This window comes from Oryctolagus cuniculus, chromosome 3 (genome assembly GCF_964237555.1).
Source record: "Oryctolagus cuniculus chromosome 3, mOryCun1.1, whole genome shotgun sequence".
NCBI lineage: Eukaryota > Metazoa > Chordata > Mammalia > Lagomorpha > Leporidae > Oryctolagus > Oryctolagus cuniculus.
The window spans coordinates 109,361,173-109,386,995 of NC_091434.1; the positions used below are offsets into that span (position 1 = coordinate 109,361,173).

Sequence of the window (25,823 nt, forward strand, 5' to 3'; positions counted from 1 at the left end):
CCAATCCTAACTCGGCTGCCCACACGCCGAGTATGCTGCTCTCCAATCAGGAGCAAGTCCTACAGTTTATTGGTTGAACTGGAGGCAGCTGTGCGGAAGCTGTTTACTTCTCTCCCAGCGCCATATTGTGGGAGAGCAGATGCATAGAATAAGTCTTAATTCCAGTAACTCAGTCTAGTCCGGGCTGCTCCCCACAGAAGGGGGCCTTTGGAAACTGAGTAGATTGGATTAGGTTGCTGAGGTTCCCGCCACAAGGATCAAATCCTCATTGACTTACCACATGGAGGGTGGACAGTTGCGTTTCTCCCCATGTCTGCTGTGTCTCCTTGCCAGCTCACCACATAACTGTTCCTTGCACAAGCTCTACCCCTGCCAGCTTCTACCCTCATCAGACGCCAGGCCAGTGGGGCCACCCGATCTTGGATTGTGATCCTCCAAAACCCTGAGCTAAAATAAACCTTCTTCCTTCATTAGTAGCTTCTCTCAGGGATTTTAACTGTAGGAACAAAATGCTAACCCAGGGGATGAAGAGCTCAAAGAACCTGGCACTGAAAGCCTGGCAATCTTTGCTCTCCAACTTGTGTCTACCCATTGATACTTTATGATCCCGGAGAAGACCACCTATCTCAGTTGCTGTACGTGTAACACAAAGAAAGTTCTAGCACCACAGAACATTGTTAGAGCTGGTTGAGTAGGAGTAACAGATTGGAGTTACATGTTCTCGAGGTTTTCAAAGGTTCCCAGAGATGTCCCAGAGGTTCTACAAATGTTTCATTCTAATTTTGTTTCTCTTTGCTTAAAATATGTTCTTTCTCTGAGGTGTTTAAAAACAGTTTTTTCATGCCAAATTCAAAGACACTGGAGACCAACAGTGCACTGGTACACAGCGATTTCTACTATACGGACTTAGAACAAAGCTGCTCTGGCTACTTCTGCCGTGGAGTTTCTATTTCAGGTTTCTACGTTACCAGGCAGCAAATCGATGCTGAGCTTAACAGCTTTGTTTGCTCAGGTTTTACTGTCAGTCCCACATTTCCATACATATGACAAAGAACAGCACCCTAATTAAATGCTAGGGCGAGGTGATCATACTTCCTAAGTTTCAAAGCTTCTCACCTGACTTCCCTATTGAAAGTAACTAACATGCTTAGATATTAAGGATTATTCTTTGCAACAGTGTCTACTACTTCTCTTTCCAGCCTTTGTATCAATGTTAAAAACAAATACTAGCCATTGGCAAAGTGTGTTTAAAGTAGCAGCCATTCTCCACCACAATTAGATGAATCAAAATGTGATACAGTCATCAGCAGGGTGCCAACCCAGTCACTCAGCAAACTTCCAATTTTGCTCTGACCATAGCAGCTTGCAAGCCTTGTGACTCACCTTTAAAGCAGACAGAACTGTATAAAATGTATCCATGCAGGTACAAGTCTACTTTTGATTTTATTTAGAAAATAAATTATAACCAAGAGCAGACTCTCCATCAACTGGGGACGATAAGGTCCACAAAACCAAGTGCTTTCTGATTTGACTGCATCAAGCCAGTGTCCAAGGCCTGCCTCCTAAGACTACGTGGTCTCGCCCAAACCAAGCCGAGTCCCCCAGCCACCTGCAGAAACTGAGAGGGGAAGACAGCTCTGGAAAGGAAACACAAACTAGGCGCCACAGCCTGGTGATATTAAGGAGCTGTGGGTCCAACGCCATGTCCCAACAATCTAAAGGGGTTGGAAGAATCACAGATGACGGGGAAGCGAATACACCCTTACAGAATGGTTGGTGTAAGGAACGCAGATGGAGTGGGAGGGGAGTTAGGGATGGAAGATTCCAGCTCTAAGCTTGAGTGTCTTCTGTTGTTTGAAAAAGGGAGGATCAAGCAAAGCAGCTTCTTCCTCCACAAGGGCACATTCCTGGGACAACGCCCTGAGGTGGACCACTGCCCTGGATGGTCCAAACACACACAGGTCCACAGCCTGTGCTGTGCCCTCATCACAGGGCCCACGCAGCAGCTGCCCTGAGTCTCGCGAGTGAATCCCGGACAGCTGTGACCACGGCTGCACTCACTTCCAGTTGTGGATAGCACAGAGCTCAGAGGCACACAGGAACAGGTGCACAGATCTTTTACTTTATTAAAGAAAAAAAAAGTCATAAAGTGAAACAGGGAAATCACTAAGTGAAAACAGCGCCCTTTAAAACTTGCTCAACTAGTCTTAATTTTAGTCACTAACAAGCCAGTAACAAGACACTAGGTAGAACAACACACCTTGGGTATGAGGCTGCTTGAGTGTCTGGGTTTCAAACAGCCCAAACGTGGGATCAAAGCCAGACAGTCCTGTTTCAGGCATTCTGCAAGGAGAGGAAAACGCCCATCCCACCCACTTGTGGGGAACATTTGCCTTGCAGTGACACTGTCCACCGAGTGGGTGTTCACGGTCCCCTACCTGGTATCAACAGCAAAATACATTTCCAAACTCTGCAACGGAGCTGAGGAATCTCAGTCCTGAACTTGCACGCCTTCCTGATCCCTGGAATCCCAACCTGCCCCACTCCCATCCCTCCTGGCCTCTGCGTGTCACATGCAGCGGTTTCCACTAGAGGGCGCAGAGGGAAGGGAGAGCAGTTATAAAAACCTGGGCAGATTTCATCCAGACCTAGTCTTGGTAGCGAACGTTACTGGGAGGTGGGCTAAAGGGATAGAGTACACAGGAGGGAGCAGAAAGGGCCATTGCTGGATCCCATAAGCTCTCCCTGTGTCTGTGAGCAGGTGCATTCAACAAGTCCATAGTTTTTTCACAGCGGACAGAACTTCCCATTGGCAAAAAAATGACACCACAGCAACCTTGAGAATTCTGAAAAATCTACTGAAGCCAGAACAAAAAGCATGGTGCCCAAAAAAGGAAATAAATCCCTACGATCCAGGGGCTCCTCCCTCCCAGCGTAACTGCTCCCTGTTTTGGAGGGTGGTCCTGCACACACTGTTAGATGCCTGCCAGCACCCCAAGCCACTAAATACCTTGACAACCCTCCACGGCTATGGAACTGGGACAACAAAAAACATCTCCTTGGGATGGGCACCTGGCACAGTGCTTACTGTGCAAACCCAGAGTGCTTGGATCTGTGTCAAGCTGTGGCTCCACCACTCCAGCTTCCTGCCATGCACATCCTGGGAGGCAGTGGGTGATAGCTCCAGGAACCTGGGCCCCTGCCATCCATGTGGGAGATTTAGATGGAGTTCTGGGCTCCTATCTTTCTCCTAGCCCAGCACCAGCTGTTGCAGGCATACGGGGAGTGAACCAGCAAGTGGATCATCTCTTATCTCTTTATGTCTCTTAAAACACATTTTGAATCATCAATAATATTTAACAAAAATAGCTCCCCACATTGCCAAATGTTCCAAGGAAAATAAACCACCCTGATGGGGAGACAAATAGCAGGATCTTATTAACATACTAAGATGCTCAGAACAGCACACTCACACCTCAGCACAGAGTGGGAGAAAAGCCCGAGTGGGAGGCGGGACTTCATCACTAGCCCAGAAGAACAGTGGGGGCTATGGAGGTCCCAGAAACAAGAGAGCGCCCATCCCTGACTCAGTCCCAGGCTGACTGACACTTAATATCCTCTTCTTCCACACCCTTCAGCACCACGAAGCCTCAGCTGTGCCCATACTAATGCCAATGTTGCAATGAGACTCAGCTATACGAATCCCCTAGTGCATAATCAACAGGGAAGGCAGAGAGAAGACCAAATGTACATGTTGCTTTGTCTCTAAGAATTTTTGTTGTTGTTGTTTATTTGAAGGGCAGAATCAGAGAGAGAGGACGAACTGATTCTCTGTCTGCTGGCTTACTCCCCGGATGGCTACAACAGCCAGCCAGGGCTGCTCCAGGCCAAGCCAGGAGCCAGGAACTCCATCTGGGGCCCAAGCACTGAAGCCATCTTCTGCTGCTTTCCCAGGCACATTAGCAGGGAGCTGGATCAGAAACAGAAGAGCCAGGTCTCACACTGGCACTCCAATATGGGATGCCAGTGTTGAAGGTGGTAGCATAGCTCACTGTGCCACAGTGCCAGTCCCAGGCAATCTTTAAGGGGAAAAAAAAGGACCAGCATTGTGATCCTGCTGGTTAAGCCACCACTTGGGATGCCAGCATGCCATGTGTGTGCTTCCAAGCTAATGCACCTGGGAAGGCAGTGGAAGACTGCTCAGGCACTTGGACCCCTGCAACTCATGTGGCACACTAGGATGTAGTTATTGGTTCCTAGTTTCAGTCTGGCCTGGCCCAGCCCAGCCTTGGCTGTTGCAGCCATCTGGGAGGTGAACCGGCAGATGGAAGATCTGTCAATCTGCCTATCAAATAAAAAAATACAATCAATCTTAGGAAAAAAAAAATCAGGGTTCTCATCTGGCTTCTGGCTTAGGAGAGGCTGAAATGACTAAGAATAAAGAACAGTCTGGGAGGGATCACAGGGTGTGTCTCCAGGATGTGGAATCCAAACACACAGAAGATTCTCGCCCACTCAAAGAACAGTAAAGCCACAAGGGAATGCCATGGCAAGCGTTAACATACACCATTTCCTCCAGGATCAGACTCCTGGCGACCCGCCACATCTAGAAAGCACTGTAAATGACAGCAGGCCCCAAATGGCCACAGCAATGAGGAGAACCAGTCAAATGAAATCACGAAAATTATTTCAAACACACAGCGCAATGCTCCCAAGATAAAGCTCCTTATTCAGCAAGTGCCCCTGAGCCCTCTGACCCAAGCAGTCTCAGCCCACGGCCCCAGGGCTGGGTGCTGAGCGACACACTGAGTGTTCTGGATGCAGGGTCCACAGAGGTCAGACAGCCCTCCCAAACCTAGATATGATAAAGACCGGCGGGGTCAACTATTGCACAAACTAGCTAATGAGCAAGGAGATGCGCACATGTGTGCAGAATTTGATGTGACCCACTAAAGGCTTACCATAGTTAAACCCGATCGGCAACTTCTCACTGCTTTGCAAATAATGATGCCATCAATCCATGGGGTGCCCACTACCCCAAGCTTTGGCAGATATGTGTCATAGATAACCCAGGTCTGAGTTGTCCTTGGGCAACACTCGGTGGTCAGATGCTGGTTGGTAAGTGCACTTGCACCCTGATTCACAAGCCGAAGTCAACTCTCCCCCAACACTGCCAGCGTGTTAGTCAGCTGACTGCTGCCTGATCACAAGCCCCTCTACCCCACAGATGATGAATTAGCCACAAGTCACAATGGAGGGACTCAGGAAATCCTGCTGCCTCCAGCGCTCAGGACTGTCCAACCCAGGGCCTCTCAACAGTCACCTGGGCAGCTTTTTCCAAACAGGTGTCCAGCTCCCACCCCCAGAGGCTCTCCTCTACTTCATATGAAGAATGGCCCAACAGAGCTATTTTAAGCTGCAGAGATCATTTTCACACATGATCAGGCACAACAACTACTAGAAGGTGCCCCTTGTATCAATCCTATGGGTCCTATCTAACGGGACCCAAAAGGTGACCCCTCTGAGTATCTCCGGAGACAAATTCTCTGCCGCCCAGCGAGGTGGCAGGTGCACTGGCTCATCACATAACCCATCTGAAAGGTGGCTGTTTTCCTCCATCAGGAATCATATGCTGTCTTCTCAGGCCAGTGTCCTACCCAAGCGGCCAGCTTTTCAGGAAGAACTAGTCCACGCCACGGCCCCATGAGGTCAGCCTGGAAGAGGTTGCTAAGAATAAGGCTGGGCGATGACAGTTTTCACTAGCCTCTCCTGGGCATTTGGCTCCCAAGATGAGAGATGAGCAGAGGCTAACATCATGGCCTCAATGCCACCAGTGCTTCTAATACCCAGCAACTCCACAACCAGGCTGTGTAAACCCTGGTGGGTGACCTGTGAGCTCCCAGGTTCTATACCAGGGCAACAGAATGAGAACTGGGGATGGGAACAAGATGGCCAGGCTATTTACACATTTCAGTATGAGAAGCACCACCCTGGATCTCATCCTGGAGCTCAAGAGCTGAGGCGGATCAGACGCTAACTTCCACTGGGGATGTGGGAGGACATGGAGAGCGTAATTCCCCTACTTTTCATCACGTACACAGGACGTAGTGAGTCAGTGGTGCCTCTGAAACACTGGATCCACGACAGTAGGATGTGGATACTACTAGATGGCACAGTTTTATCATCAGGAACCCAGGAGTGCCCATGGAACCACGGGCTTTCCTCTCTGGTCGCTGACACTAAGAAAGGGTTACGATTCACTAGGCTAAAATTGAAGCTATAACTTGGGTCGGTGGCTTCTGGCTTGTGACTGAGGGGTGACAGAGTTTCTATTGCTGTTTCATAATTGCTGAAGTGTTCACTTTAGACCACCTGCTTACCAATCGCAAATACTTTCCCAGTTAACTTCAAAGTGGAGCAGTCTTCAACCAAGCATCCTCAATTAGATGCCTTCATGTTGCAGTAGGAGCTGTCAACTAATAGTTAAAAGTCTCTGCAAATGGCTCTAGGTCCAGGATTTTCCAGGGCACATCAGAGTGACTTCATGGCCATGGACAGCCTTTCAACACTGTGCTGAAGGAACTATATTTGAAAGATGACTTAAAGGATACACAATCCATCCATTGTTCAGGGTGAGCTTTGTCCAATCTTTTGTAACCAATGAGCTCTTTCAATGATAACAGCGATTTCTCTGTCTCCCACACCCACACCTCAGCAACTTTATTCATGTCTTAATTTTTCAAGTCATTTAATAAATACAGGATATTTAAGTAAAATTATAATTCATTTGGAAAGTCAGATAGTAAAGCTTAGGGAGTCTACTTCATTACAAGACCATCTTTGCTAATGTTCAAAATGACTAATGACAAATTACCTTTTGCGCATTTAACCTGTAACACGTAGCATTTAATTAGGTTAGAAAAAGCATGACTCGTCAATACAATCAATTTCAAATTCACATCCTTATTAGTAGGCATTTGATGTGCAGACTAAATGCATATTCAAAGCCAGACAACGAACTAATCACTGGCTCCAGCACTGAAACAAGACAAGAAAATGCCCAGTGTTTGGCTTTCTCAGATCTGGATTGTAAAACAAATCAAGTGGTTTATAAAGGGAGAAGGCCTTACTTCCCCTGGACATGATTCCAACAGGACATGTGCTCCATTTCCCAGGAGGAAATCAGAGAGGGGGCCTGGGTCTGCCCCTCCACTGCCGTGCCCACAGCCCTGTCGTTGGGCTCACAGGGACAGGAGCTCAGTCTGGGGAGAGACTAGGGGGACACATACTCTGCTCCTGCTCCCACCAGGTAAGTGGACAGTGTCCGTAACCCCTGAAGAGCCCATCTCTGGCTGCCCGGCCACCACCTGTGCGAGTGTGGGTTCTACCTGTGGCACAGCTGGAAGCCCCACACCCAAGCCCCATCTTCCACCCGTGCATCCCTGACACAACTGGCACTGTGTTTTAATCTTCATCTAGCTGCTTGGGCTTCCCCTCATCCAGAACCCAGAAGGCAGACAGGGTGCGATTAACTGGTAACTCCAAATGCTCCTGGGCATATTTTTGTATTTTTTTTTTTTCTGTTTTGTTTCTAAGCATCAGGATAAGACAGGTGGTTTCCGGCAGTTATTTGAAAGCACTTTCTCTACAAATAACACACTGCAGGTGTAGGAATCTTTAATCTTCATAAATTGAAAGACAAAATGACTATAACAGTCATAATATTTTCCCTTTCTAAATATCGATATTTTAAAATACCATAAGAAATGCCAAAAGAATATTGATTCAATAAATACAAGTTTTAGTTCAATAATGGATAACTTGGAAGGATGCTGGCAGAATTTTCAGTCTAATCCTCGACAACTTATATTTTGACCTAACTTTTTCTAATGCACCATGTCTTTGGCCAACAATCCACTGTGGATATAATTTTTTTATTATAACCTAACACATGACAATCAAAAACCTCACGGGTAGCTACAGCAGAACACTTTCTCAACTGCCACTAACTGCCTGACCCAAGTTTTTGGTAAACATTGGTTGACTTTCAAACTCTTCCATCTGAAAGGAAGACGGGGTTCATACTGGTAAATATGCATTTTATTTAATGACCATCAGAAACAGAAATGCTTCTAGAGACACCACAGTCACTCAGAATGAACCCACAGAGCCATGTTTCAGAGGCAGGTTTATTCCTAGCAAAGCTCCTGTTGAAACTGGCCAATGGGGAGGTAGAGAGAGGTGGGGTCACGAAAGCACTGCCCTTGCGAATGGACTCTTGTCCCCCTGGAGAGACTGGGTTAGTTCTCACGGGGAGGGATTAGTTCTGGAGAAAGCAGGTTGCTATAAGCCGGCAGGTCTCCTTGGTCTCCCCCGTCCCTTCCCAGAGATTCTACTTGCCTCTCTGGCCCAAGGCCCTGCCACAGAATATGATCTATAACCCACAGCACAGATACACCTGCCTGAGAACCCTGAACTAAATAAACCTCTCCTGGGTAAGTTACCCAGTTCCAGATACTCTGTCATAGCAACAATGAGGAGGCTCAGCAGCCTGACAAAGGGGAATTGTTAGGGGATCAGATAGAATTAAGGTCACCATCAGCTGACCCTAAGATAGGTGACCCTCAGTCATCCTGGGGCTCTCTTTGCACCAGGAGAGGGTGACAGAAGGGAGCTCAGTAGGATCCAACTTCCCTTAAGAGCCCCCAGACTGTTTACTTAGCGCTGAGCATAGATCAAGGGTATTGATTTAACAGCCTGCTTATCTGGTTTCCCCTGGTAATCTGTCATTCTGTTCCAGGAGTAATCCGATTAGGAATTTAAGAATGGGGGAGGGGGAGGAGTCCTGATAAAGGTGACAGCACCAGAGAGTAACTGTCAAGAAAGCCCAAGAGACATGGAGCAGCAAAAGACAGAAGTTGGGGGGGGGGGGTGCACTTGGCATCAGGAGAAATGGCCTATGCATCTCAGGCCTTCCTGGGGACAGACCCAACTGAATCTCACAGCCATGACATCTCACCACTCATGAATAAAGGGAATGCAGACATCTGAGTATTTCTAGAAAAAAAAAATAGTGCATACAGCTAAGCTGGTAAGTGACAGTGACAAATGAGGCATTACAAGGGTGAGGTGCAAGGGAGGAATGGCATTCTGGTAGGACAGGGAAGGCACAGCCAGGGCCACTAGCCACACACTCACTGGCTCATCACACTGCTCCTCTAGTCTCAGGTTCTCGCCCAGCTGCGTGCTCTGAACCCTGCAGTAACAGTGACCTTACCAGACCTTGGCTCCTGTGAGGCTCACTCCAAGCCTACAGGTAGGTGCTGTCTCCATTCAGAGTATGCAAGCTGCTGCACAAGCAGCACCGGGCAATCGTGCAAGGCCACGCAGCCAGGAGGTCGCAGAGCTGTCAGTGACACTGCTATCTGGCTTCTCCCCCAGTGTTCCTCCAGGCCTAACCGCCTGTCAGAGAGCTCAACACTGAGAAGGGCCCCTACTTATGAATGAATAAATGGAGCAAGGCCAGCAACAACACAGGGAGAAAAATCACTCCATCTGGCACATAATAAATACGCCTTTAATAAATGCAAGTGGCTTTCATTTGAGTGTCTTGCCCACCCCTCACCCCCATTTCATCAAGGAAGCTTGCAGGAGGCCTGCTGTTTTCAAAAGAGGAGTAAGCAGGTGTACGAAAAACAGCTGGGACTTCTCCCAGGAAAAACACAGGCCCAAACAGCCTCTTCTTTGTCCTCCTCCCCAGATTCTGATGCTGTCATCCTCAGGTGGGCTTCAGGTGACCTAGTGAACACCTGCAAGGACCTGTGCACCAGCCCTGCCAGAGGAGATCTCTGCTATGAGCTGTCTTGGCTCTGAGGGGCCAGAATCCAGCACGGCGGTGTGTGGATCCTTGTAGTGGGAACTCCATTGCACAGACAACACCAGACCTGGGGAAAATCCAGCAGTGAGCAAAACCACTCTGCTCCTAGAGCTGGGGCAGGGGCAGGGAAACAGAGTGAAGGCTGACATGCACACACACCCTCCCTCCCACCGCCAGAAAGCACACGGGGATCCAGAACTGGGGACATAGCTTTGAGCCAGTCAACTGACATCTCAAAACCCTCCATTTGTCCATAAAATTAAGCAGAAGAGGGGCTAAGCATTTCGGCACAGCAGGTAGCCTGCAGCAGCAGCAGCAGCCCACATGGACACAGGTTTGAGTTCCAGCTGCTCCACTTCCAATCCAGCTCCCGGCTGGTGTGCCTGGGAAAGCAGCAGAGGATGGCCTAAGTTCTTGGTCCCATGGGCCTGTGTGGGAGACCCAGATGAAGCTCCTGGCTTAAGCAGCCCTGGTCATTGTAGCCATTTGAGAAGTGAACCAGTGGATGGAAGACTGATCTCTCTCTCTGCTTCTCTGTAACTCTTTCAAATAAATAAATATTCAAAACAAATTAAGCAGCACAAATAGGTGCTGTCTATGTCCCTTCCATTCTGAGTGCCAAAGGAGAACAGGTGTGTTACTAGCCGCTTCAATTTTTAAATAACGTAGGATGAAGACACTCACAGCCTAGAATGTGATCATGGTAGGGAAGGGAGGGGAGGTAGGCAAGATGACAGACATTGATTTACGGTGAGAATTATGGGTGAATGAAGTTATTATGCAAAACAGAAAACCGAAGTCAATTTTAACTCTGCTCCCTCCCTTTTATCCCTTGCCTCAAATACACTAAATCCATGTCAGTTGCTTCTCATGACCACTGGATTTAGAAGGCCACTAAAAATACTTTTATAATCACTCCATGCAAAAGAGAGCTATGGCCATCGTATTAATGATTTAAATGCCTCCAGCAGGGCAGACAAATATGGGGGGAGTTTATTAACACCTTAGGACACTGTGCTGTGAATAAACCACTTGAGTCCAGCAGCCTCGGAAGCAGCCAGTATTTTACCCTACTGAAGTTTTGCCCATACCCCAGTAACTTCAAGGATGGTCCCAGCATTCCCCCAGGCAGGCACCCTAGGAGAATGCTCTCTGCCCTGTTCCAAGTGAGCTACTCAGTCTGGTAACAGGGAGTAACAAAGCCATGGGAGGAATTTCACCTATTTTGCACCCAGCAAATCCTTCGTCCAGGAGAAGACACTGGGGAGAAATAGAGAGGGCAGGGAGAACCGGACCCCTCCCCCCAAGCCCCAGTCTGAATACAGACTGTGACATTGGCCTGGTCTATAAGGGGTATTCTCTCAGGTCTTTGCTGAGATGCCCACATTGCTTGTCAGGTGTATTCTCTTCATCAAACTCCAGAACCTTGCTCCCCCCAGTCTGAATGACCAGACACTTACTCAGATTCCATGTGCAGAGGTACCCATCCACTCTGTCCAATGCCCTCACCCACTGACCCTTGCTACCTTGCCTTCTACTACTCTCTGCCTCACATCTGAATTCTTTCTTGCACAAAGACAAGAACCTGTATTCCACCTATCTCCGATAAGGCTTCTGCTGGGATTGTCCCAGTGAGCTGGATCAGATCAACTGTTCAGCTGGTTCCTCTCCTCTTTGATTCTACCCTCCATCCAATCCCATCCCAGGAACTAGCTGTGGCACGGGCACATCAAAATCACATTGGGGGCTTTTAAATTACAAATCTAGCCCTCTATCATGAGCCCACTAATCAGGTTGGGCTAACATAATTTTAAGCATCCAGAACATTGTAAGGTATGACCAGAGTGGAAAACGACCATGGCAAGGTATATTCACTACCAAGCGTAGAAGTGAGGGGCTGAGAAGGGGAGGGAACCCGTAGAGGAGAGGACAGGAGCTGGGTTGAACTGGAGACCATGTATGTAGGAAGGACAGTCACTTCTCTGTCCTGACCACCAGACAACATCAAGGAAGACAGCCTGAGTGATCAGATCCTTCCAGGGAAGCCAGAAGCCCAGAGGTTCAGTCGTATCTCTGTATTTGTCCATGTTGGCATTAATTTAGAATTTTAAAAACACTCTGGGTGAGTCACACCAAACACATCTGGAACCTTCTGTTAGCAACAACCACGTTACCTGAGGTCATCACAGTGAAGCAATGGATTCCAGTAGACAGGCAGAAGCAACATACAAGACTTTGAGCTCCAAGAAGGTTACAATCTTGCTCACCGCCTCAGTCCACTCACTGCAGGTGTCTGCAACTTTATCCTAATTGCTCAACCATGTTGCAACTTTCTCCACAGCAGCTGCCGTTGTTCTCCTGCAAGGCACCTGGAAGAGCAAGGGCTTCCAGCCCTCCTTCTCTACCCAGGACAAGCTTGGGAATTATTCACACCTAATTTCTAACCCTAAGAAACAGGAGGGAAATTTAAAACTCATCTGGTGAGAGAGATGCAGACCCCCAGAAGCAGAAAGTCTAAGATGACTTGCCAGGACCACCAAAGCCACCAAGACATTACAGAGTCCAACTCGTTCCGGCATTGGCAATGGAAGCCCTATTCTGGGAAAGCCTCCTGTCCCAGGCCAAGCTAGACAGCTGGTCACCCTCACTGAAGCTCACCCTTGTTGAATAGCTGTATTTCTGTCCCTTAGCACATATCCCAAAAACCTTGTAATTCTTCAGACACACATTTGACTTTTAGCTTTACAGTACACTCTCCACTAAGATTTAAACTCCTTAAAAAGATTCAAAGCCCTTGAAGCCCCCTTTGGTCAATAAAGCAGCCCATGAAAACCACTGGTACCCCTGCTCAGGAATGGCTCTGCAAAACCTCAAGCCATTACCTCCCGCCCCCTGCCCTCGTCAGCCACCAGTAGCCGCTTCCCCATTCAGATAAAAACATGAGAAACACCAAGAAACCAACCAGACGAGCAACTCTGAGTCCTCCACTTCCTCATCTTGTTGGACCACACCGTCTGCACCATCTGCTTCCTGGTCTAAGGAGGTTATCACTCACCATCAAAGCACACAGCGTCTAGTGTGGGTACAAGGCAGCTTCTCAGACGTGACAGCGGCTCGCCGGAAGCCTGCTCTGAAATTATGCAGGAGGGCCAAGAGCTAAACCCTGCTCATTTTGAATGGTTAGATGGGCAAGCTGGCCCATAGCCAACAAGCTTGAGGTCCAGGTTCAAATCCCAGCACTGACCTACACCAGCACTATGCCCACTCTGGAAAGTTCCAGAAATGGAAATCCAGTTCCCCGCTCTGTCAAACATCTACCTGACGGGGACTGAATTTTCCACGGGGCGAATCTGGTCCCTGATGCTTGATGAGCTCTGGGTGTGATCGCCAAAAGTTCCTTGAGTCCCTCTAAGCCCCAGAGGTGTCTCTGCCAGCCCAGGGGCGAGAACCCACCTTCCCGCCTGCTCTAAAAGCCAAGTCTGCATTTTCTGACCCAGTTTTATTCAGCAGCGGATTGTGGTTTTGTTTTTTTTCCCCTGTTCTTCAGTTCCTTTTCTCAAAAGAGAGTTGATCTGGGGGAAACCCAAATCACGCAGGCAAGTGTCAGCAAAATGTCAGAGTGATGGACACAAAGGGTTTTTCTATCTTGTCCATCATTTTGATGAGAAAGCCCAGCCCTCCCTCCCCTCTTAGTGACCAAGCTCGCTTCACAGGACTGGTCAAAATCGCTACTTCAAACAATGCCCTGGGTCAGCCCCCGGGAGTCTGCAAGCTGTTCCACTGAATTCATTATGGCCATAATAATATTCCATTTCCATTGCAAAGCTACTCTTCAGGATTCACAGCCCACAGCCACCACCGAGTAGACACTGTCTTTTAGAATGAAGACCACAACCAGACCCAGAAACACAACAACTTTGTACCTTGATGTTTTACAAGGAAAAAAAACAAGATGTCCACACGCCTGGGAAACAATGCACTCTGACATAATTTTAAAGTAACTGAATCTTAGATTCAAGAAGAATCAAGGTTTGTCTTATTTTTCTAGCATAAAACTTGCTGTGGCAGTTCTGACTTTTTACGTAAGACAGACAGGACCCAGGGTCACTAGATAGAATTACATGGCTCAAATTTATTCTTGACAAGCTCTCTGGGGTGTAATACATTTTACAAGGATAAACAAGTGGTTGCTATCAAGCTCTCGCTGTCTCTCTCTTTCACACACACACACACACACACACACACAATGCACACCATGACCACCACCATTTATAGAATCAAGAATGTCCATACCATTCCTAAATTAAGATGTGTCCCAATGAAGTCAAGAAAAAATAAATCCAACAGCTCATGTAAACAAGAAGTGTTATATTTAACCTGGAAAGATAAAATGATCATTAGAAAGCATTTCTTAGGTCTTCAGTCTACTGTAAAATATCAGTGTCAATTTCCTGCTTTGATGTTGTACTGAAGCATATAGAAGTCCCCCTCATCTGTGGTCAAGGATGCTCAAAAAACATTAAATGGAGGATTCCAGAAACAAGCAACTGTTAGGTTTCATTTCCAGGGCTGCTCTGAGTAGCATGATGAAATCTGGCACCATCCCTCTCTATCCCACCACGCAGTGTATCCATGCTGTACACATCACCCACTCATTAGTTACTTAGTTGCCATCTAGGTCATCAGACCAAGTGTCACAATACTGCAGTACTTGTATTCAAGTAACCCTTCTTTTACTTAATATTGGCTCAAAAGCACAAATCAAGAGAAGCCTAAGAGAAGCCATAACATGTTTTCTTTAAAAGAAAATGTAAAATAAGGTATTTTAAGAGATCACATAACTTTGATTAGCGTATGTTAGAATTATTGATAGAAATTCCTAGTTTCTCCTTAGTTACTGTTCACCTTCACTGTGGCTAATTTACAAACTATCTCACAGAGATACAGTTCAACACTGTCTATGAGCCCAAGCATCCACTGGGGGACTTGGGACATTACTAATGCAGAGAAGCAGGATGGGACTGATATAGAAAACGGTACTACTGGCAGAAACTGAATTCAAGGGATTTATTTTACTATTTCTACAACTTCCGGTCACATAATTATTTCAAAATGAAGTTGTGTTTTTCAGCAGAACGTATTGGGAATCTTCCTGCTTGGCGAGATTTCTCAGGGTACAGAATCCCTGTGTCCTCCTCCTGCTAGAGGGTCCAAAGTGGGGTCCACACCATCTGGACACTTTGGGAAGGGTCCTCCAGATGATTGCCAAATTCTGCCCCAATTCTGCGAGGGCCACCAGCCCTACGATGTCCATCACGGAAGACATTCAAGAGTGACAAGACTGTGCTATCTGACCACTTTGCTATGCAAAGGACGGATCATGAAAAGGCAAGGCTGAAGCCCAGGAGCCCAGTGGGATGACTCATGCCAATCTGGGTGGGGACTGAGTCCCCCAAGACCTGCAAGTGTAGGGGCAGTCATGGTTAAGTAGAGAGCAGGAGCCAGAAACGGAGCAGATGTCAAATTGGTGGACAAGGAAATGCAGGAACAGGAGGAGCCTCAGAGGACCCCTAGGCTTCCTGCTTGGGCAGCTGGGGAGAAGGTGTTTCAGACACTGGGACAGGAACATGGAGGAGTTGGGCTGTGGACAGGAAGCAGTGGCCAGAGGTGCCGGAGCACACAGAGCTGAGAGAGAAGCCTTCTCTGCCTGGTAGGCAAAGCCCTTGCTCCTCATGTGACTGGGCATGAAGGGCCAGGAGATGAACACCTTGGCAGGGCGGCCAACGAGGGCCAGGCACAGCTGAGCCACATCAGCCACCGAGCCCTGCTGTAGGCAGAACATTCACACTGCCAGACACAAATCCAGCTGTTTGGCCCCCAGTGCCTGTGTGGGGTCAAGACATTCCCCACAGGGTCCAAAGAGTCCTGAGGGAGGGGCCCGGTGGGGAGGGGAGAGAGCAACAACCAGCAACAAATCCTGCAGCTCTTCAGTTCACTTTGAGGTGTTCTCCCTGGAAGAAATGCTGTCCCCCAAGTCAAAAGGATGCCCAGGTACTCACTGCTAATCCAGCTCCTTGCTAATGGGCACCCTGGGAGGCAGCCGATGATAGGTCAAGTCCTCGGGCCCCTGCCACTCAGATGGGAGATCCAAATGGAGTTCCTGGCGGCTGGCTTTGGCCCGGCCAGGCCCAGCCCTGACTGCTTTGGGCTTTTGGAGCAAGCTAGAACTCTCTCTCTTTCAAATGAGAAAGTGGAAAAATATGTTTACGATGAGCTATCAGCAAAGCCCAGGACGAGCTTCTGACGTGAGCGTCACTGGGCTCTGAACCAGCGCACAGGCAGCCTGTGCCACTCACCCCGCAGGAACTTGGCTGTTATCGGAAGATCACTTATCTAGGTCATAAATGTTTCTTTTCAGTAACTTTATTGAGATGCAATTCACATTTCATACAATTCGCCCATTTATAGTGTACAATGCAATGTGTTTTAGTATATTTTCAGACTCATACAGCCATAAAACAATCGATCCAGGAACATTTTTATCACCTCTAAAAAGAGACTCAGGCATGCCTTTACTTGTTATTTCCTGTTCTCTCATCTTTCCCTCCAGTCCTAGGCAACCATCTATCTACATTTTTGTCTCCATAGACACACCTATTCTGGACATCTCATAGACATGCAATCAGGCACGTGGTCTTTTTGTAAAGATTCTTTGCCTTAGCATGTTTTTATGATTCTATCATATTGTCGCATGTATCAGTACATTATTTTGTTTATAGCTCAATAATATTCTACTCTATGAATAGGCATCATTCTGTTGCTCTAGTCATCAACTGATGGCTAAAATGAATAAGGTCATTAAGAACATTTGTGTGTAACTTTTCATGTATTTTTGTTTTCATTTCAACTAGCAGTGAAATTTCTGGATCATATGGTAACTCCATGCTTAACATTTTGGATAGCTGCTATGTTTTCCACAGGGACTGTACTATGTTTTATTCCCACCATCTGTGTATGAAGGTTCCAATCTCTCCCTATTCTTGCCAACATTTGCTATTATCTTTATTACAGCCACCCCAATAGGTGCAAAAAAGGTATCTCATTGTGGTTTTGCACTCTTATTGACTAGTAATGGTGAGCATCTTTTAATATCCTTATTGGCTATTCTTTTTCAGAAAATGCCTATTCAGATGCTTTGCCCATTTCTTTCTCTATGTGTGACATACACACAAACACACACACACATTTGAAAGACACAGTGATAGAGACAGACAAGTGGGGGAAGACAGGGAGAGAGATTGATCTTCCACACACAGGTTCACTCCCCAAATGTCCACAACAGCCAGGGCTGGGCCATGACAAAGCCAGGAGCCAGAAACTCCATTGTGGTGTCCCATGTGGGTGGCCATGACCACATATTTGGGCCAACATCTTCTGCCTCTCTGGCATATTGGCAGGTAGCTGGATCAGAAGGGTAGAGTACTGGGACTTGAATGGGATGTGGTTGCCCCCAGGCTTAACCTACTACAACACAATGACCATACCTGCCCATGTTTAATTGGGTTATCTTTTTGTTATTAATTTGTAAGTTTACACATTCTAAATAAATTCTTTTATCAGATGTGTGACTTGAGTACTTTCTCCAATTCTGTGGCTATGTTAGGAAACTTATCTTCCACTTTCAATGCATAATCAAGTTAATTTTTTTTGCTCTCAAGATAATGACTATTTCCCCATTTCTGTCGAGTCATAAAGTATTAAGATTAATTTCCAGCCATTTATGTCACCATTTTCTCTGGCATTTTTAAATGTAAGTAGGCATATCTCAAAAGCTCCTTAATACCTATTATAGAATGAGTATTTTAAAATGCTGAGCATTTTACAAATATAAAATGAATGTATCAAAGATGTTATACAGCTCATTAATGAACAAACCAGAAAGATGATGCAACATAGCCCAAGATATAGGCAACAAAGAAGTATGAAACCTTTTATTACTATTGGCCAAGCCTCAACAGTCTCAAAAACCCAAAATGCTCCAAAATCCTAAACCTTTGGAATTAAATCAGGTGGTAAATTCCACACCTGACCTCACCCATCAGGGTCACAATCCACACTCAGGTGTGCTAGAAATATTGCATGAAATCACCTTCACACTAAGTGAGACAAACCAATGTTACACCTAAGATATCACACATTACGTCCTGCAAATATTCCACAGACCAAAAAATTGGGAAATCTCTAACTTGTCTGGTCCCAAGCATTTCAGATAAAGACACTCAGCCTGTAAGTAAAACAACAGTTTCTTGGGAGGGTTTGGTGGGACATCCACTGGGCAAAATTCATTTGCATTTCTAGGAATAAAAGGAATTACCATCACTATCACTTTTCTGTATCATGTCAAACTGTGGAGGAGTCAACGAAAATGAAAGACATCAATAGCCCAGAAGGGTGTACTAGGTACTAAGTCATCTTTTTTGTGTATTTCAGAGTCCTTCACAATGTTTCTGGATGGTATTTTTTTAAGATTTATTTATTTGAAAGGCAGAAATACAGAGAGAGAGAATCTTCCACCCACTGGTTCATTCCCCAAGTGGCCACAATGGTCAGAGCTGGGCTGGTCAGAAGCCAGGAGCTAAGAGCTTCATCCAGGTTTCCCGCGTGGGTGCAGGGGCCCAGGAACATGGGCCATCTTCTGCTGCTTTCCAGGTGCATTAGCAGGGAGCCGGATCAGAAGTAGAGCAGCTAGGACTCAAACCGGCACCCATATGAGAAGCCAGTGCTGCAGGTGGCGGTCCCACCTGCTACGCCACAGCGCCAGCCCTGACATATTTATTTTTGGGGTGGGGGGGTAAGGTATGTCAAGTCAGTCATGGTCCAGAAAGGAGATGGAAACCACAAAGAAATATGAACAAGGAAAGTGTAGAATATTTGTTATTAATTACAGCCCAGGATTATACCAACAAGATACTGACTAGTAAGAAATCATACATGAACTGAGGTCAGCATTGTGGAGTAGATAGAGCTGGCACCTGCAACACTGGAATCCTATATGGGCTCTGGTTCCTGTCCCAGCTGCTCTGCTTCTCATCCAGCATCCTGCTAATGCACCTGGGAAAGGCAGCAGAAGATGGCCCAAGAACTTGTGCCCTGCCACCCAGGTTGCAGACCTGGAAGAAGCTCCTGGCTCTGGCCTGGCCCAGCCCTAGCCATCGTGGCCATGAGACACACAGCAAGGGCACCTGGGGAAGAAGCACCTGTTCCAGGTAGAAATCTTGACTCTGTAGGAGAGGGAAGAAACCCAATTACTGGACGGCAGAGAAATTCACTGTGGCACTGCCCAGGGTTCCAGGATAATTGTTCATGGAGAGGCATCTGCTCAGAGGCATTCTGCTGCAAGACTGCCCAACCAACCACCAGGGGAAGCTGCTGGCCACTACACACCGCCAGAGAGACCGGAGACTGGAGACCACACAGGTTCCAGCAAGGCCTTCCCAGAAACCACAGGGGACCCAGGAAGCAGAGCGCTGCCGGCGCACCGTGCCTATCCGAAGACAGGAGCCAGGTGCTTCTCCTGGTCTCCCATGGGGTGCAGGGCCCAAGCACCTGGGCCATCCTCCACTGCACTCCCGGGCCACAGCAGAGAGCTGGACTGGAAGAGGGGCAACCGGGACAGAATCCGGCGCCCCGACCGGGACTAGAACCCAGTGTGCCGGCGCCGCAAGGTGGAGGATTAGCCTAGTGAGCCGCAGCGCCGGCCTCTCCTCCTATGTTCTTACCATATACACGTGTGTGTGCATGTGTGCACGTGCCTGCATATACAAACACACACACACACAGTGTTGATACTGCTATAATGGATCCCAAGCAAATGCTGTGAACTTCTCACAACTAGGTCTTAAAACAACTAATTATATCTTAGCTTTCCTCTTTTATCAGGAAGACTTCTCCCTCTGTATAATCCTTTCTGGTTCTATGTTAATATTCTCACTTGGAAGACACCACCATGAGGCTGGTATTTGGGGGTTCAATTACTCCCTCTCTGGAACTTCACAATCAAGCTGTGATTTTGTGTATCTACTGGCTAGCAGGTGGGTGCAAAGCTCTGCAGTGGGGTCCCAGTCTCGCAAGGACAAAGACAGCTCATGCACCCCCACCACGCTCCATGGCCATTGGCAATTCCACCCTGTGGACACCAGCAGGAGCCACTCCAAAGCACATGGAGCTGTCAGAAAACAAGGATCCCTACCTAGCAGGAATCAGAGCCACGACATCCCAGACACCGAAGGAAATTACAGCTAAAGGGGAATCCTACAGTCAACCGAGGGTCGTTCCTCCTCAGGGGAGCCTTCCCTGCCAGCCTCACTCCAGGGTGCATACGATGCAACTCAAAGATCCGTGCTACACCGAGTTCAGCTTCTCCAGAACACAGCCTATAAAAAAGCCATCTCACAAAGGAGCCGGCGCCAATATGCTTTTTGAGAGGTACTGTGTGTGTGTGTGTGTTTTAGGCAGTAATTTGTAGCTCAGCATTCGAGTGCTCATAGATGCTAAGCCCTGCTGAGATCGAGTTTGCAGGCAGGTCCTGCCTGCCAGGGATAGCTGCTCCCTAAATCTTACGATTCCAGGTTTTCATCTCCAGCTTCGCGTGGAAGCAGTGAGTAGAACTGAGCAGGAAAGCGGCCGTGCACGGGGCTCACTCTAGTCGGGGCCTTTGAAACTGGTTTGTTTCACAGAGAACAGCCCTGGCAGGTTCAAGGTCCTTACTGCTGTCATCCACAAGCAGGAGAGCAGAAGCGAGGCCCTGGGATACAGACCTGGGGGACTCGTTCTGTTGTCCAGAGAGAGGATGGGGTGGGCGATCGCAGCCACGCTCTGGGGCACCACTGATGAGCCACAACATCAAAGTGACACTTGCTAGGGACACACGCCCTTCTTACTTGGTGTTCAACTAGAAGTCAAAGGTCAGCAAGGTTTTTTTTTTTTTTTTAATATTGACTCATTTTTATTGATTTGAAAGGAGAAACAGAATCTTCCATCATCTGTGTCACTCCCCAAATGCTTGCACCAGCCGTGAGCAGACCAGCCTGAAGCCAGGAGCCAGGTACTTACTCCAGGTCTCCCACATGGATGACAGGGACTGGAGTTCTGAACCATCGCTGCTCCCTCCCAGGGTGCACGTTAGCGGGAAGCTGGAAGCAGGAGTGAGCTAGGACTATACCTCAGACACTCCAGGTCGGGATGAAGGCAACCCAAGCAGTGCCTTTAACTGCTGTGCTAACTACACAGTGCATATTTTTCTTTTTAAATTGGTTTGAAAACCAGGGAGGTGTCATAAGAAGCCTGGATTTCTGGTCTCTCCTGAAACACAGGCCTATGTGGTTGACACCAAACTGTTGCCTGGGAGAGCATGTTGGCAAGAAGGGAGCACGGGGTTGCTGCTCCACTCTGCCACAGAACACACGTGCCGCTTTCTGAATCCAGGGAAGCTGCCCAGCCCTGTTGGAGTTTGTTTAGTCTCAAACTAAAAGACCGGAAGCCTGGGAAGGCAGCTCAGCCCTGCGCCTTTTCCTCAGTGTATTTAGGCACAGGAGCTACCCTCACAATCCCTAGCAACTGTGCCTTCAAGATGCTAGGACCTTAACATGATCGCATGAACCCTACCAGACCCTCTGTCTATACTGCAGGTTGAATACCCCTCATACAAAATGCTTGGGATCAAAAATGCTTGAGGGTTTGGATTTTTTTTTCAGCTTTTGGAATATTTGCATATACAGAATGAGACATCTTAGGGATGGGAGCCAAGGCTGAACACAAATTTTATTTATGTTTCATATTTACCTTATACAGAGTCCGAAATTCATTTTCTATGATATTTTAGCTACATCTTTAGTTTGATCGTGACCCATCACACATGAAGTCAGGAGCAGAATATTCTACATGGGCCATCCTGTCAGCATTTCAAGTTTCAGATTTTGGATCACTTTAGAGCTCATTTTTTTGGATTAAGAATGCTCAGCTATATCTCACTTCTTAATATCACTTTGCACTCCACTCTACCCAAGGCAGTCAGAGAATGAGCCAACCACTCTGCCGAGGCTCACCCAGCTAGTAAATGATTACAGAACTGGATCCTGTGTTTATTTGACCCCATAGCAAAGGATCATGGAAAAGCAAGTCAGGGTACAGAAAAGAGCTCTGAGGTTTAAAAACAACAACAACAACAACAATAAATAGGCTAACGGCAAGCATTTTCTAGTTTCTCATAGTTTTTGTTCCTTCCTTATAACAGAAAATAGAGTTATTACTTCTCTCTTCTGCAAAACTCCTAAGAACTGTGTATCAGAAGAACTAAATATCTATATTCTAAGTCTTCAAATGGGGCTAATTCTCCTGCCAGTAACTGATCATGCTTCAGCTATGCAATTAGGAAGACAAAGCACCACACTTAAATACACCATGCTTTCCACTGGAGCTCACAAAGACAGTAAGTCACAGAAGGAAGTCATCCCACTTCGTGCAAACCAAGGATCCTTAGCCAAGGCACTGAGCAGTGGAACTGCACTCAACAGTCAACACTCTCTCTCAGGCAGGACTCCAGCATGTTGCTAGCTCAACAAATAACTATTTAAGCTACTACAACACAAAAATGCTCTCCATTCAGTATGAGGAGGAATGAGGACCACTTCCTACCCCCCTAGGAGGTCAGGTATCTGATGAAACTCTAAAAATGTCTTTATTACAGAGTTATCCATCTATCCATGTATACTGACGGAACACCCCAGCAGTAGGACACAGACCTACCCATTCTTCCTCTGATCCCATATGCTATCACAAAATTTAATCTACTGAGGTGCAAATCCCCCATTACAGGTTTATGTCCCTGGACCAAAGATCTCAAATGCAGAAGCAGCATGTTACTGCTTCAATCTCTAGTACTTTGTCTGCTGACTTCACAATGCAAGTGTCCCAGTCCTCAGCCACCAGGCAGCACTAGTCAATATAGCATTTTTTTTTCTGATCAATGTATCTGCCTGTGAGCACACATAGGCAGGTGCAAAACCAAATCATATACTGACATACAGATATGCAAGGGGGCTTCAGAAAGCCCATGGAAGAATGGAATTAAAGGTAACAATGTTTTCATAATTCCATTTTCAACGAATTTTTGTAGTGCCCTCATATAGCTAAATCATTCTGCATTAGAATTTGTCATAAAAAAATGACAGGAAATCAGATCTTAATCCAACACATGGAAGGGTTATGCACACGACACAGCCTCAGAGAGGTGACGACTGTTGCTGCCCAGGAAACATGCTAAGCCTGGAGATTTGCCCCTTGACCATCCATGTGTCTGTCAAGGGGCCCTGGTTAGTCCCCAGATTCCGTGTCAGTGGGGCTGAAGGGTTTGCAGGTGTTGTGGGTGCCGATCTGTGATGACTTTTGATGAGCAAAGATCTGGGGCTGTGAGTAAGGACCCACAACTACATTTTTCCTTGTAGTCTACGACGTGCTCCCTGAGTGAGTAGTGCTAACCTGCCACGGAGCACAAAGTCTGATGCGGTGCCTTTGGATCCGAAACTCCTAAGGCAATGCCCTTTTTCTTTTCTTGCATCCAGCATGTCACCATCCATGAGCACTCAGTACTAAGGGGTAAGGATGAGCACTGGAGGGGAACAGCCCCTGACCCCCACCCCCGAACAAATCTCCAACCTTCTCAGCTCCATAGCTTCTTTGGGTTTCCTTGTACCTGTAAATTTCCATTAGAAGCAGGTGTCTGTGTGCCTGCAGCCTCTGTCCTTTTATTTCAGATGGCACATCAGAAATTCAAATCTTTTTAGACTTTCCAAACAACCCCAGTAGCAGATCCTAATATTTGGGGGCCATAGATTCGTATAGCAATCTGATAAAATCCATGAACACTCCTCCATGGCCCAAATTCACAGACACTAATTATTAGTGTTTTCAGGGGTTTCAAAGACTGTACCTGAACCTCATCCATAATAGGAAGGCAGCTCCTTTTCTTCCAAAAGACTTAAAAGACACACATTAACTCTCAAAGTTCTGTTAAAAGAAATACGAACCCTTTGCAACAAATCCCCCATGGTATTTAGGAGATACCAGGTGCCTGCTCCTCGAAACAGAGCAGATAATGCCAACAGGATGTATGCCTTACTAGAGAGCTCGCTGACAAATGAAACCAAAAATTGCAAAACAAAGCCACAAGCCTGGGAACCATAACCGGGACTGGCAGTGTTCTGACCTACCTTTTCTTAAAAATCACACAAAAAACCCCGTGGGGCTCATCTTGGTGATTATCCACAGAAGGGCTGCCCCATGGAGGGGAGGGGGAAGATGAGGGAGAGGAAAACTAATTAACAGGCAAAATGAGGGGAAAAATAGCTTGGAAAGAGCTCACTGAACTGCCTACAGCACAGGGTGGTAAGGTTAAAAAAAAAAAAAAAGCAAAAGCGATCTGGCAGGATCCAAAAAGAACATGCTCAGAATGAACAATGAGGCCATGCTCGACTTCCAGCTACACGTCAAGAGACAAACAGGGCGAGCGACATTTGTAAAAATGCAGAAAGGAGAAAGATCCCCAAACAAAAGGGGAGCAGACAGTGTAGAATGAAGGCAAGGAAAGGAGGGACAGGGACCTGCCATACAAAGCCAAACACACACACACAGGGCAGCCCCGAGAAGAACTCAGTGCAGAGACCTCTCGGGAAAGCGAACAACTCAAGAGATGGGGGAACTCCGAGCTGTGTGTGCCTCGAAGTCAGCTCCTTATCAGACAGAAGTCTTCCGGCTGCGTGCAGACAATCTGCTAGCCCCTGCACGAGCCTCCGCACTCCCCCTCCCCCATTATCAAGCCATCCTGCTCCTGTCCAGGAGGGCAGAACACAAGGCAGACCCCAAGGCGTGTTCCTTTTGTCCAAGTCACGTAGGGCACAGACAGGTCATTTCATGGGGGTACACAGGGAAGAGAAAGAGTGAGAACGAATGCACCCGACAGAGCTGCGTTTCGAAAGGGGAGCTCCGTGAAGAGAGAGGCTGAGGAAGAACTGGAATTCCATGGCAGGGCACAAAGCTGTGAACTCTCACGTGTGACTTCCCACGGAAGGCAAAGTTCTGTTTATCACAAAGAGGCGGTGAGGCATGAGGGGGTCTCAAATTTCGTAGAAAATGCATTTGCACAAAAACTATGCATGGCTTTCAAAATGTTCTGCAACAAGTTGTAATTCTACCTTCCACGAACTTTTCAGAGCGCTCTTCACATTCTGCAATCCTACTTACCCCGGCAGGGGTGGGCACCTACCTGTGCTGTGATTTTGCCACCTTCACCAAGACACAATGACCTAGCGGGAACCCAGGCATTACCACGTTACTTAGTGAACGACCATAACCCAAGAGCTAGTGCTTACTGATGCACGTGCCTTGCCAGGCTGCACTTAGTCCTCTCAAAAACCTGCGCCAGGAGAGACTCGCACCAGCTGCACACTTCACCAAGGTTCAAGCAGGTCCGGATACTGACTCACCTGCACACGGTCACACCTTGAAAAGGCAGAAGCAGAATTCAAGCCCAACACCCTGACCAATGCCACCGGAAGTGCTCAGACTCCACCATGCTCACTCCACTGTGCTGTTAGTGATCCTTCTGCCTAAGGACACAACAAACAATGCTGCCTATCAAGCAGCGTTGCAGAGTTGAGCAGTGCCTGTTAGATGTCCTGAGTTTTCCTTAGCATTCGGAACCATCTCCTGGCAGCCGTTCTGGCATGGCAGGACACAGTGTGGAGTCCACCCAACTATACACCGCTGGTCAGGTTGATGACCAATGCAATAACCACGCTGCCTGTTCCTTCGAGTGGATGAGTCACTGACATGGGAATGAGAAAAAAAGAAACCCACTACCAACTCCCTTTTCCAAGGACATCAGTCCTGT

The 25,823-nt window shown here is 47.3% G+C and overlaps 1 protein-coding gene across 4 annotated transcripts in view; it reads right to left on the reverse strand.

The window, feature by feature from the left end:
- The window catches only part of MGAT5 (alpha-1,6-mannosylglycoprotein 6-beta-N-acetylglucosaminyltransferase), a 369,059-nt gene that overhangs the window by 233,969 nt on the left and 109,267 nt on the right, over positions 1 to 25,823 (reverse strand). Inside the window, exon 1 of one of the 4 annotated variants that reach the window (XM_051849611.2) lies at positions 15,937 to 15,956. The exons of the other annotated variants lie outside the window; for them this stretch is intronic. The gene's annotated coding sequence lies outside the window, so the exon portion shown is untranslated. Of the gene's footprint in view, positions 1 to 15,936; positions 15,957 to 25,823 lie in introns of those variants that run through there. 4 annotated transcript variants of the gene reach the window in all.